This window comes from Peromyscus leucopus, chromosome 13 (genome assembly GCF_004664715.2).
Source record: "Peromyscus leucopus breed LL Stock chromosome 13, UCI_PerLeu_2.1, whole genome shotgun sequence".
Taxonomy (NCBI): domain Eukaryota; kingdom Metazoa; phylum Chordata; class Mammalia; order Rodentia; family Cricetidae; genus Peromyscus; species Peromyscus leucopus.
The window spans coordinates 22,373,166-22,387,536 of NC_051074.1; the positions used below are offsets into that span (position 1 = coordinate 22,373,166).

The following is a 14,371-nucleotide window of genomic DNA, read 5'->3' on the forward strand; positions in this document are numbered from 1 at the left end:
TCTCCTGCTACTTCAGAGGACAGACAAGATCAAAGCGGTAAGGATGCCTGGATCGGCTTGCCAACCCATACTCCTAGAGGGCAGATGACAGAGGGAGAGCGTGCTCGCTCTTGATAGCCACCGAGTTGCTGAGGAAAATAAGTCTCCGTCCACCCATGCTCTGAGCTGTGCTCTCTCCCGCCCTACTCAGTGGAGCCCACCAGGCTGAAGGGCAGGTCGGGTGCCCACCCTGTATGGGAGTCTCTGAAGTGTGCCCCAACTCTGCTTGTTAGTAAGACACTTCACCTCTACCCAGGAGTCCCCCGCTTCATGGGAGCAGATCTGCCACTCTTAGAAGTTCCTTCCAAAGTCATCCAAAAAAACGGGGAGTGGTGATGCAAGCCTTTAATCTCAGGACTTGGGAGGTGGAGGTTGGAGGATAGGAAGTTCAAGGTCATCCTCAGCTAGTGAGTTGGAGGCCAACTTGAGTGGGGAAGAAGAAAGAATGGGTGCCTATTGATATGGAAATCCACTGCTGCATACAGCACCCTTTGGGGGGGGGGGACTGGGACGGGGACTCTGCACTTTGCATACAGCTGGAGCCCTCCCTCCGAAGCCAGGAGCCAACTGGAGCTCCGTGGGACAAAGAAAGGCGCCGCCGCTGCCAGAGCCGCGGAATAAAGACTTAGCCCATCACAAATGGTCCGGACCCCTATTGTCCTGCCACACTCTTCTGATTTTTAAATTTTAATTAACTAAGCTGAACGGGGAGGCCAAGTCTCTGTCTTCGACTTAACCTGTCTCACATTCCATGCTAACCTGCAGGAACATGATTAAAAAAAAAAAAAAAAAAGTGATCAAAATAAAAGCGATCGGAATCAAGGGTCGTCACTTCACAAACCAAAGGGCCCCGCCCTGTGCAAAGTCACAGTCCCGATGGAGGGCTTCTTAGTGTGACTTTCAAAACAAAAGCACTTTCAGCCCCTTTCTTGGGGAGGGCGTGGGGGTGCCTCCCAGCTTAAACAGGTTCCTCCCAGAGGCAGAAGCTTCTGGGGCCCCGGGAGCTCAGTCATGGATATCTGATTGGTCCCAGGGCCCCAGCACCCTCATTTATCATGGGATCGGATTAGCTAGCAGTCCTGGGAGGTCAGGAGCCCAGCTGCAAGTGCAAAGAGAGAGGGTGTGGTTTCCAGTCTCTGCGGGTCTCCAGGCTGACAGTGGGGGGCTGTTCTCCTTGGTAAAATCCTCGGGAACCAGAGGAGGAGACATTTTTAGTGGAGCCTTGAGGTAACCCTGTGAACTGGTACAGGCTGACCTTCCATCCTCCTCCGCAGCCACTGTGACCAGCCTCCGGGTTTCTAGTCTTTCCAGTCAGTGCCACAGATTCACCTCGAGTTTGATTGTCACTGTATATTATTTAATTTGTACTAACAGGTAAAAAGGCAATAGTGCAGTTGTCTTTTCATATGTGAGTTTTGTGCTTCGGTAAAGCAATGAACGCTAAATGCTTACTACAGTACGATTGTGAAGCTTGTATGTGTGAATAGTTATCTTCCTCTCTCCTGGAATTATGGCAAAGCAGCATTTCCCAAATAGACGGAGTAAGCTGCTGATTTAATGTGCCTGTGTATTCATCCATGTACTTATTCAGCAACATTACTGATAAACAAAACCACTGTTGTTATCAGGCAAGTCACTCCCCACCTCCCTCCCTGCCTCCTTCCTTGGCAGACATGATCAATCATCTGACAGCACCCACTTAGACACTCATTGACACCCTCAGGACACCTGCCTTCAATCCCATCCCGATCTACAGGGAGGCTGTCCAAGAAGTAATTACAACACACCCCAACCCCCAGGCTTTAATGGGAACAGTCTACACTTCCCGTCCCTGCCCCACTTTGCCCGCAGAGCCTGGCTCACAAAGCTCTTTCTTCTCTTGCGCTGAATCAGGATTGTTAAATAAAAGAACAAGTACAATACTCAGGAGACAGAGGCAGGAGGATGTCTGTGAGTTCCAGGCCAGCCAGAGCTACATAGTGAGACCTTGTCTCAAAAACAAACAGAACAAATAAATAAGTAAACAGATGAGTGAAAACATAAATATGGTCCAAATAAGTATGTTTTGATATAGGCATGAATATTTCTCTGAAATTGGTTCAATTCAATTACACCACACATTATAGAATATCGATGTTCACTGTTGTTATTTTCATAAATTGATAATGAATTATTTAGAAAAGCAAGGAGATTATATTTTGTAATAACCAGGATTAGTCAGTTGTATTGGTGTGAATTTTCAATATTCAAGAGAACCATCTAGCTGGGTGGCGGTGGTGTGTGCCTTTAATCCCAGCACTCGGGAGGCAGAGCCAGGCAGATCTCTGTGCGTTCAAGGCCAGCCTGGGCTACAGAGCAGGATCCAGGACAGGCTCCAAAACTACACAGAGAAACCCTGATGGTTATGATAAATGGCGCTGGTGGAAAAGTCACAGGCCATGGCCTCAACTACCAGAGTTACAAAGAGCTTTATTAGAAAGAAAGGGGACAGGAGGGGGGAGAGCCAGGCCTGGACAGAAAGGAAGATGGCGGGAGCAGAGAAAGAACACAGAGTGTGGGGGTCCGCATCTGGCTCTTTAAGGCGGGGATTACATGACCACGCACCAGCGCCCACTGATGATGTAAGACGTAAGACACAGGACCCCGAACTCTGCATGTACAGAATTTTAACAAACTCTGTCTCGAAGCTCCCCTCTCCCCCCAAAAAAAAGAAAAGAAAAAAAGAACCATCTATGTAGTCTGTAGAACCAGAAGCCAGGGCCACAGTCCCCCACTAAGGAATAGGACACTCCTGGGTTGACAGTGTTTTGCTGCAGAAGTACCCTTTTATTTTATTATTTTTTAATTTTTTTAAATTTATTTATTATGTATTCGAAAGAGGGAGCCAGATCTCACCACAGATGTCTGTGAGCCACCATGTGGGTGCTGGGAATCGAACTCAGGACCTCTGGAAGAGCAGTCGGTGCTCCCAACCTCTGAGCCATCTCTCCAGGCCCCTATTTTTAAAATTTTTTTAAATGATTTATTTTTATTTTATGTGCATTGGTGCTTTGCTTGCATGTATTCTGGGTGTGTGTGTGAGGGTGCTGGATTCCCTGGAACTGGAGTTATAGTTGTGAGCCACCATGTGGGTACTGGGAATTGAACTCAGGTCCTCTGGAAGAGCAGCCTGTGCTCTTATCTGCTGAGCCATCTCTCCAGCCTGTTTGGGTTTTTTTTTAAGTCTTCTTTTTCCAGATATCGGTCTTGATGAATGTCTATCGGGAGAAAATGCTGATAGGACAGAGTCCTTGTTCTGAAGTCCCCACAGGATGCCTGGGGAGTCATTTGCATGCTATTTAAAAAACAAAACAAAAACCTGCCAAACTAGTCTGTGGTAGGGGAGGTCGGTGGCCTCTCAGGAGGGTAGTTAAGAACTATTTAAAGCAGAACTAGAAAGGACCGAGGTGTACCTGACATTTGTGTGTTTTGATAAAAGTATATAGTGTTGTGTTAAATCAACTAAAGGGCAGGAAATGCTAAACAAGATTTGACCTTTATTTGTTTATTTATTTGCATGTGTGTGTGGTCCCACTCCTAACACAGCTTCCACACGGAAGCCAGAGGCCAAACTGTGGGAGTTAAGTCTCTTCCTTTACCAAGTGGGTTCCAGGATTGAACTCAGGTAGCCCGGGGCCAGAGCAAGCACCCTTTCCCACCGAGCTAGTCCAAGATTTAAAACAAGGAAAGCTCCAGAGTGAGGGAGACTCTGTGCTCAGTTCCCAGCATTGCAAACAAATCAATGAGGAAAGTGAATGAATGAATGAATGAATGAATGATGAAGAAAGCATTACAGATTGCCTGAACTAGCACTTAAAGGCACACACTAACTTTCAGCAACTAGAGCTGAGAGGCTTACCCTGTCCTCTGTCTGGTGGTGGTGGCACACACCTTTAATCCCAGTATTTGGGAGACAGAGACAGGCAGATATCCCAGTTCAAGACCAGTGTGGTCTACAGAGCAAGTTCCAGGACAGCCAGGGCTATACAGAGAAAACCTGTCTCAAAAAAAAAACAAACCAAATAAAAACAAACAACAACAACCATACCCTTGTTCCCTGGACACTCAGGATTATGTTTAGGACCCAAACAAATACCAGAGTGTAAGTCCCAGTTAGTTGGAATAAAGACTTTCAATTGGCTTAAACTGTGTCTGAGTGGTCATCTCGGGTGTGCTCCTGTAACAGATGATACACATTACACAGTGGTGCCGATGAGGAAAAGCAAATACAAACACCTGAAGGGAACCAGCTCCCGGACCTTAAAACTGAGGCTATGGGATGGTGAGGAGATAACATCTTGGTGACTTTAAAACCCCGAAGACAGGCTCAGGCCACTTGGATTCTTGGAGCCAAGGAAAGAAAGGAAGGGAAGACTCAGGCCGGCTCCCTCTGCCTGAAGCCTGGGGCAATGCAAGGTGTGCCCTCCAAACAACAAAGCCAGGCTTGTGTTTGCATGGAGAAGTCACAGCCTGCAGCTCCGGGCAGGCAGGACACCTGATAGTCTCATATCTAGGACTGCGGGGTGCTTGGGGACTCTGTGCTGCTTCCATTGAGCGTTCTCCCTGTGAAATCAGACCTTTCTTGGAATGTAAGCATGGGTTTAATGCCAGTGGCAGCCAGCCATCACCAGTGATGCTAGACACAGAACGCAGAGTCATTTGGCTCTCTGGGGCAGGCAGACGTGGTTAGGTTGGGGTGCTGCAAAGGTGCGGTGCGACTCGGGACATTGCTTTCCAGCTGTCCTCCCCTCCACCTGGAAGAGGCCTTCTAGGTGCCCTGTCCTTGGCTCACCCTGTAAAAAAGGAGTCCTGGCTGGCTGCCCAGGGGCTGCACACACAGGCATGAGTCAGGGAAATGCTCCTCACAATGCGTCTTCACCCAGGCTACACTCAGAGCCCTACTTCTGAGGGAGAATGGCCCATTTCCCTTCTCTGTAAATCCATGTGAGTCTGAAGACCAAACAGAACTAAGGCACAGCCACACAATGCCAAACTGCTGCTGGAGCTCATTTTCAGCAAGTCCTCAACCATATGGTGTGGTGATATTATATTTGTGCTGAAATGTGGTGATATTTTTATTTGTGTTTTAATAAATAAAGCTTGCCTGAAGATCAGAGGGGAAAAAAACCAGCCATTTAAAGTAAACAAAGAAGTCAGGCAATGTTAGCACACGTCCTTAATCCTATCACTTGGCAGGCAGAGATCTATCTGGATGTCTGTGAATTCAGGAGAGTACCTAGTATATGTAAAGAGCTGCTATAAATAAACAAGACAAAGCAAAGCACTCAATAGAGAAACAGTGAGAGCTGGGAGTATGGCTCATTAGTAAAGTGTTTGCTTAACCTACAGGAAGTCCCAGAATCAAAAAAAAAAAAAAAAAAAACCCAAACAAACAAACAAAAAAAAAACCAAACCCAATAACGAACGAACGAACGAACAACAAAAAGCACAGTGAGATACCACTATCTGCCTATCAAAATAGGGAAAACTGAAAAGGAGAAGCAGCTTCAAGTTAGTAAATTATATTTGTATGATTAATAATTATATTTATTTTATTATTGTTTAAATTTACATGAGAATCAAATTATAAGATCCAATTAAAATATTTAAATAACCTAATTATTCAGCTAGTGGCTTGATCATGATTTTTGCTATGTAATAATTATTGCAATAACATTACATACATACCATCAACTTAATTACAGAATGGACAGTATACTCATACAATATGTGCTGGTGCCAATACTGTAGGACATGCATGTCAGTTCTGATGCATACCCATCGTCATCACAAAAAGAACCGGAAGGGTATCAACTCTGAACGCCTCTGATATGGGATGGGGGAGGTTCTGGTTTATTAGCACGGTGGGCACTATGGCATCTGCAGTCTGACAGACTTTAAGTATCATCCCCATGATGTGCAGGGCCAATGATCTCACCTCTGGGTGGAGCCATCGGGGGAGGCTGTAGGGGCAACCATTGAGGTCTGGTTCACTGAGAAAAACAAAAGCTATCCAACCCATAGTTTGTGTCCTTTTTAAAAACAATGGGTCAGGTTCTGCAATCGGTTCCCCACTCTGAACAGAATACCAGAAAACTTCAGGGCGGTCTGGTCCTGGGCCTCTGGTGACAGCGGCTGTTCTGAGGCAGGGGAACTTCCTCCTAGTGAACCCAGCTCCTCACCCACTTATTGGGCCTGCTTCCTGTTTGCCCCCGCATCCCCGCCCCCCCCCCACCGCGTGCCACTCCCACGTGGGGCTTCTCCTAGCGCTCCAAGTCCTCAGAAGAGAAATTGGGACAAACTTAGACACACACACACACACACACACACACACACACACACACACACACACACACACACACGAACATTCTGTGGCTAGCTGTCATCAGCAGGACCCTAATTCTACCGTGTGCACTGGTTCAGGTTTCAGGCTTCCGGAAGTCACAGGACGCACTCGATCTCTCAGTTTCCCACTCCCAGCCCCTTCCCTCCTCATACAGAACCAGGGCGGTTTCCTATGTGAACTCCTGCCTCAGCCTCTCAGAAAATGCTGTGTAGAAATGACCTCTGGGTCATCCTCTGGCTCCTTACCCATCACACTCATTGCTGGCCCCTGAGGTGTCTCTTAGGGTTGCCAGTCACCGCTAAGGGCGGTCCTTAACGTTTCAAACGTGGGATGCGAGGTGGCTCCCGGAGGTTGAAACACTTGCGCAAACCTGAGGAGTGGAGTTGGGATCCCTAGCAGCCATGCAAACGTTTCAGGGGCACGGTGGTGGCTGGGCTGTAATTCCAGCCTCAGAAGGCAGAGACAGGGGGGATTCCCTAGGGAGGCCAGCATGCTAGGTGAGCTCTGAGTTTGGCTGAGAGACCCGGCCTCATTGAATAAGGTGGAGGAGCGGAGGATGGCTTCGCACATTAGCCTTGAACCTTCGCCAAGCTTTTGTTCACCTTCCCCCATGACTTCACCTATGCACACACACCGCACACACATGAAAACAGCAAAGGAAGGGAAAAGCAAATAAATGCCAGGTTCATTTAGTAATAATATACAGTTTGTCCGATATACACTTGTCTACCTGCTCTTGGGAGGCTGAGGCAAGAGCAGGTAAGTCTGAGGCTCTTTTGGGCTGCAGATAGGCAGCCCCTGCATGGAACAGACAAGCAAACACACACACACACACACACACACACACACACACACACACACATGCCCTAAACCCAAATAAAATACGGTTATCTTCCTTAAATAATATTTAGGGAAAAAATACACTTTGCTCGAAGAATTACCTTTAAGATTATTGTACACTGTTTACTTCTAGAATTTCTTTCTCTTTCTTTCTTTTTCTCTTTCTTTCTTCCTTCCTTCCTTCCTTCCTTCCTTTTTTTTTTTTTCCAAGACAGAGTTTCTCTGTATAGTCCTGGCTGTCTTGGAACGCGATCTGTAGACCAGGCTGGTCTCAAATATCTAAAAACCTTCTGTCCTTTATTAGGACACCTTCCCTACATTCAAATAGAACCTATTAGGTAAGATTATGCTAAAATCTAGGTTACAATAAAAAAAAAAGCCCACACGATCCTCTTATTGATTATATGTAATTCTCAACGATGAGTTTCAATTATGCGTTCACTTTACATACAGTGTAAAACATTCAAGATTCTGACTTAGGAGTTTACAGAAGCAACCTTGCAACACAATCATTGGTGCTCTGCCTCCACCCAGAGGAATCGTCGCATTACTGCAGCAGCAAAACCAAGCCAGCTGGAGACGAAACTTTTACCAGTAAAGCACAGGAAAGGAGCACAAGTCCAGATTCACGGTGCATCAGACACCATTCCTTCTCCTGAGGAACGTCAGATTAGAGAAGAGCTTGGTTGCGTCGTGTCAGGTGACGTCTCGGCGCCAGAGCGCAGCAAAGAATGCCAGGGGCTTCCCTGCTCTCTGCTCAGCTATGTGGGGATGAAGCCGAGAAAGGCTTTTGCGCTGTGCATATTTTTGATAAAGTTGAGCATCACATTTTGAAGCTTGTGTTCACACTGTAGCAGCCCGGAGTGTGGGCAAGCTGTGCAGATGATTAAGAACGTATGTTTAAAAAGCAGCGGGCAGATGGTAGGGCTGGTTCAGGTCTGGTGGAAGCTTAAAAGGCCAATGGAGATGTGTAGCAGGAATCTTAACAGTTCTTATTAATAAAATCAAACCTGAGGCCAGTTATTGGGGTCAACGCTGGTAGATCAGAGAGACAGAACAAGCCACAGCTATCTCACCTTGCCAGTTCCTCAGCTGGTCCTGTTTCCTCAGACTGGAAGCCTCTGAGTCCTCATCCGAATGGATCTCAGCTGAAATGTGTTGCTTCAAAGCCTGAAAGCTTAACCAGCCAAATGCTTCTAGTTTCTGGTCCTCGCGCCTTATATATCTTTCTGCTTTCTACCACCACTCCCTGGGATTAAAGGCTTGCTTTCTGGGGTTAAAGGCGTGATGAGTCACCATGCCTGTCTGTATCCTTGAACACATGGATTTCTGCCTCTGGAATGCTAGGATTAAAGGCGTGTGCTACCACTGTCTATCCTTTATGTTTAATATTGTGGCTGCTCTGTCTCTGATCCCAGATAAGTTTATTAGCGTGCACAATATTTGGGGGAATACAATACCACATTTCCTCTCTTTTTGTCTAAAATTTAAAAAAAGCTTATAACTAATACAAGAAAAATGATATTCAGTAAGTATATACAATATACACAGTCAAGATTACATTAATGATGTCTAGTCCATTAACATTTGACAGATTCAGACAAAAAACTCCATTAATATATAACAATGTCCAGTCCAGTAACATTTGACAAATTCAAAAAATTTTCATTACTTATCTTATTTAAAACAAGTAATTCCTTTTTAAAAGTATTTTTTCTTTTCATAATAGATTCAGTAATCTATCTTTTGTCATTTTTATATCTTCCTCTTTTTCTTTTTAGTGTAGATTCAGTGATCTACCTATTTATCCTATTATTCTTTGTCTTTTTTCTCAGAATAGATTCAGTGATCTATCTCATATCTATATTCTTTTCTCTCTTTTTTTCTTTTTTAAACAAAACCTCTGAATCTAATCTCCATGTTCAGCTTTTTTCCTGACCATTAACAATTAACAACTTGTAACCAACCATCATAAACAATGACAATATCCAAAACTCATTAAATGACCAAAAACCTCCCATCCCACTTCTTGGGAATGTGGGTGTCTTTTTCTTAAAATTACTTCCATCTTTAGTGGATCCTGAAAAGAAAATTTTGGGTTAATTGTCAAGTCCTATATCATTTGTCCAGTCACAAGTCTCTACTCTTGTCTGTTAGGCTGGATCATCTCAGCTAGCCATCTCGAAATTGTCCTGACCAGTTTGTAGTCCAAAATTGATCTTTTCTTGGTATTAATTGGCTTAATGGCTTTACCACAGTCCATGTGGAATCATCTTTGTGGGGTCCCGTCATCCTTTTGAAGTTTTCAAAGTCACTATTAGGCGTGGTCATGGTTCCCTGCAGACTTTTTTTTTTTTTTTTTTTTTTGCTTCCTCTGTGGTTTGGAGCAATCACAGTCTGATAAATGTCTGTCTCTAGGAACCATGAACATTCTTCCCTAGAATAGAAAATCTTCACCGCATTTTCTCCCCACCATTTGTCTTGCCAAACTTTTCCAAACTGACCTTTGTCGATACTTTCCTGTAACACGAAGGTCCTGGCAATTCTCTGAACAAACAGCGGTAAACCCTTTGTCCCAGGTAGCAGCATCACTGCAGTCACCAACACAATGAGAGGAAGCCAGCAACTCGGAGCAGCAGCTTTTGCTTCCATGGTCCCTCCACTGTGTTTTGCTGGGTCCTGGCCGCCGCTTCTTCTTAGTAAGCCTCCTAGACCGGCCTCAAACTCGGGATCCTCCTGCCTCTGCCTCCTTCAGCAAATGCTACCAGCGTGCACCACCACAACTGGCCGAGTGTAGGTCGGGCCTGAGCTGGGGCTCACAAGGTCACAGACAAGCACCTTTTTCATGAATTCGTAACACGAATGTTGGGCGCCAGAGAGATGCTTGGATACGTGGATGACTCCCAGGTCTTGGGTGGTTTTTTTTTTTTCATCACTAAGTACTCGTATTGGCTTTTATAAAACAGGTTAACACAAGAGAAAGGACACTGAAGACACAAATACTAAAAAAAAAAAAAAAAAAAAAAACACAAAAGCAGGAACTGGCTGGTGGCTAACCTGGAGGCCACTTATCTATTGCATTATTCTTTAATTAATTCTGTAATCTACCTTAGGAGGTTCCAAGGGATTAGGGTCTCTCCAAAAGATTTCTGTTTTTTAGCCAGGATTTTAGTTTCAGACTGTCATATTAATATTTATAGTTTAGAATCTATTTTAAATTAGGTTCAGAGTTAATTTTTTGATTATTTTTTAATTTCTAAAATAATTTATTTGTATTTTATGTACATTGGTGTTTTGCCTGCATGCATGCTTGTATGAGGGTGTCAGATCCCCTAGAACAGGAGTTATAGATAGTTGTGAGCTGCCACGTGGGTGCTAGGAATTGAACCCAGGTCCTCTGGAAGAGCAGCCAATGATCTTAACCACTAAGCCATCTCTCCAGCCCTTATTTTTATTTTATGTACATTGGTGTTTTGTTTGCATGCATGTCTGTATGAGGGTGTTGGGTCCCTTGGAACAGGATTTATAGATAGTTGTGAGCTGCTATGTGGGTGCTGGAAATTGAACTCGGGTCCTCTGGAAGAGCAGCAGTGCTCTTAACCGCTGAGCTATCTCTCCAGCCCCCCACGTTAATTTTAACTGATAAATAAAACATAAAGATTGTAAATACAGAGTACCATGTGCTATTGACTTAGTATTGTCTTTAAAAAAAATCCCTTTAGCATATTTATTACTTTAAGTTATGGGTATGTGCCCATGAACAAAGGTGCCCACAGAGGCTAGAGGAATTGGATTGCCAGGGACTAGAATTATACGCAGTTTTGAGTAGCATGACAAGGTGGGTTCTGGGAACCGAACTCTGGTCCTTTGGAAGAGCAGGACACACAACTGAGCCACGGAGTCCCCTCTCCTGCCCTCGGTATTGTGTCTGTTTGGCTTTATGGTGCTGGGGACTGAACCCAGGAAGATTGTCATACAGAAAGGTCTAGACTCAAGTTACTTTAAAAATGTATCTCATGATCCTTTCTCTAATGAATTGCCTTGTCCATGTGTCAAGTTAATTCTCCATACCATGTTGGTTCATTTCTTTCTCCATCCCATTCCACCCTTCTCCTCTGTCTGCCCTAGTGGGGACTCAGAATTATTGAAACCAGGCTGAGTAACGGGGGCTCCCTGAGGATTTTTTGCAAGGCTGTTTTGGCTGGTCTGGCTTACTTGCCTCCGTGTATAAAATCCAGAATGAGCTTGATTTCTGCAAAGAATCCTGCAGAGTTTGATCGGACTGGACTGAATCCACTCAGCGTCATGAGGAAATAGAGCAGGCTAAAGCCTGCAACCCCTAAAAGCAGCATTTGTCTTCAGAGTCCAGGAGTGTCTGCCCTAGAGACAGGAGGTCACCTTCAACTATGCGAAGGCTGAACCACAGGTGTGGGTGAGTGTGTGTGTGTGTGTGTGTGTGTGTGCGCGCGCGCCCAGCTGAAGATGGAATCCTGGGAGTTGAAGATGCCTTCAGCTTGAGGAGGATGCCAACCAAAAGCTGCCTGAGTGAGCCACCAGTCAGAAGAGCAGAGGCTCAGGTTTAGCTCAGTGGCTGGAAAATGGAAGGACTTGGATTCTCTCCATTTTTATCATTGGACTCTCCTAATATTTTGACAATGTTTTTAAAAGCAGAATTCCTTGACAGTTCCAGGACAGTTGGCGAGTTTCTAAGCAATCTGTGATGACGATTGCCTGAGAACCAGGGAGGTACCTGAGTACATAGTCCTTAATAAGTCTTTCTCACAACCCCTCAACGGGCGTGAGCTCAGGTTTGCTGGCAAGGTGCCATCACACAGTGGCAGATACCTGTCAAGAGTTACGCCATGGCTCTGGGAAGGCATGTCCTCTCCAGAAGCATGTGGCCACATATCTGAATAAAATGAAAGAGGCCAGGAATGACTGTTGGAAACGGGCCAACAAGTCTCCCACTCGTTAGGAGCAGAAAAAGACATGCCTCGAACATTCTGAGGACACTGGTATTAGGGTCTACAGAAGCCAGACAGGAAACACAAAGAGGATGATTTTATTGCCACTTTGGGGGTGATGATGACATAAATGGTCAGCTGGTGTATACATCAGTGGTGGAGTAACTGCCTAGTATCTGTTTGATCCATACTGCTGGGCCCAGTGGATGAGAATCACAGGATTGTAGTCTGTTCATGTACCGATTGCCAGAGAGCCTTTGCAGGGACTCAGCCTAGGACCCCTGAAATCACCCTCGGTTCCTAGCTCACCCTTCATGAGCACACTGAGTAACAGTGACCAAGATCTGGTCTCTAAAATTAGTTTATGTCCATTGCTTCTCGGCCTTTTGGCTAAGATCAACTGTAGTATCTGTTCTTATCAGTTTAATATCTGATACGTCCTCTATCCAAGGACAATATATTAAATGGAGTTTTGGAAGTAGGAGTTGGAATAGGAGCTTGCTCCGTCCACTCCACGCATCAACATGGTATTGCAGTACCTCCAGGAATGGTGCACCAATTAAATAAAAAAAAAATTTAGTTTATGTAGGTTCAAATATTGACTTAGACATCTAATAACCTTTTGACAGATCATTAAACTTGTGTGTTTCAATTTCCCCAATTGAGAAGTAGGGACAATAGATGAAAACCACCTCCACCTCCCCAACCCAGCTCAGGGCCTTGTGTGGTAATATTGTGTTCCTCAAAATATTGTGCACCTTAATAAGCTTATCTGGGGTCAGAGGACAGAACAGCCACTAGATATAGAGGCCAGAAAATGGTGGCGCACATGCCTTTAATCCTAGCATTCCAGAGGCAGAGATCCATTTGGATCTCTGTAAGTTCAAAGCCACACTGGAAACAGCCAGGCACGGTGACACATGCCTTTAATCCCAGGTGATGGTAGGAAGCTGAAAGGTATTTAAGGCGTGAGGACCAGGAACTAGAGCCTGGTTCAGCTTTTAGGCTTTTAGCAGCAGTTCAGCTGAGATTCATTCTGGATGAGGACTCAGAGGCTTCCAGTCTGTGGAAACAGGATCAGCTGAGGTTCTGGCAAGGTGAGGTGGCTGTGGTTTTTCTGCTTCTCTGATCTTCCAGCATTCACCCCAATAACTGGCACTAGGTTTATTATTATTATTATTATTATTATTATTATTATTATTATTAATAAGACCTTTTAAGATTCGCATTACAGCCTTGTGAGGATAAGTATCTGTAAGTCTCACGTAACAAGGTCCAGCATTCAGCAAACAGTAATTAGCTGCTGCCATCATCCCTATAATGTTAAAAAACATCTAAAAATAACTTTAGACCAACAGGAAACTGGAAAAAAGATTGTAGCAGAGACCTACATTGTTATTCCTAGCTCTGCCTACAGTAACATCTGACATGATCAGAATGCAATGATCGGTCGATCAAGAAACGGACATGTGCACAGGGCGGTGACCTGCTCTTGGACCTTACCGTGTTCTGGGCTAACAGGTATTGCCAGGTTGAGGTCCTTAAGGGCCTGAGAAGCCACGGCAGAAGTGTCAGCTTAACTAACCAGCACTAATAAAAGCTCAACTCTGGTTACCTTAGAAGGTTCGAGATAGACATGGAGACCAGACACTTCTCAGGCCCACCTGGGTAACATCACTTACTTCTTTCTCTCTTGGTAAAATATACCCTTGGGTGCAATGAAATATGCATTTTAATGCTTATTTGTTGAACTGTCTTGGGACTTGCACCAACTTTTGAAGAAACGAACCTTGCAAGGTTTAGGGAATTTTGTGTCTTGCCCGTTGTTTTTATTTTATTTACTCTTGTGTATGACTTGGACCTGTGGGTGCGTGTGGTGGTCGGAGGACAGCTTTCTGCAGTGAGTTCCGAGACACCTTTATGTGTGTTCCAGGGATCAAGTACTTTTACCAGCTGAACTGTCTTACCAGACCTTGTCTTTTAGCTTTTATTTATCAGGGCTGGAGAGATGGCTCGGTGGTTTAAGAGCACTGGATGCTCTTCCAGAGGACCTGGGTTCAATTCCCAGCTCCCACACAGCAGCTCACAACTGTCTATAACCCCAGTTCTATGGGATTCCCCTTCTCTGGCCTCTGTGGGCATA

At 44.9% G+C, this 14,371-nt stretch overlaps 1 non-coding gene across 1 annotated transcript; it reads left to right on the top strand.

Annotated features, from left to right (window-relative positions):
• The first annotated feature begins 12,598 nt into the window (after window positions 1-12,598).
• LOC114710687 lies at window positions 12,599-12,789 on the top strand. The gene has a single exon (XR_003737087.1). It is a non-coding gene; the product is annotated as a U2 spliceosomal RNA (small nuclear RNA).
• The last annotated feature ends 1,582 nt before the right edge of the window (window positions 12,790-14,371 follow it).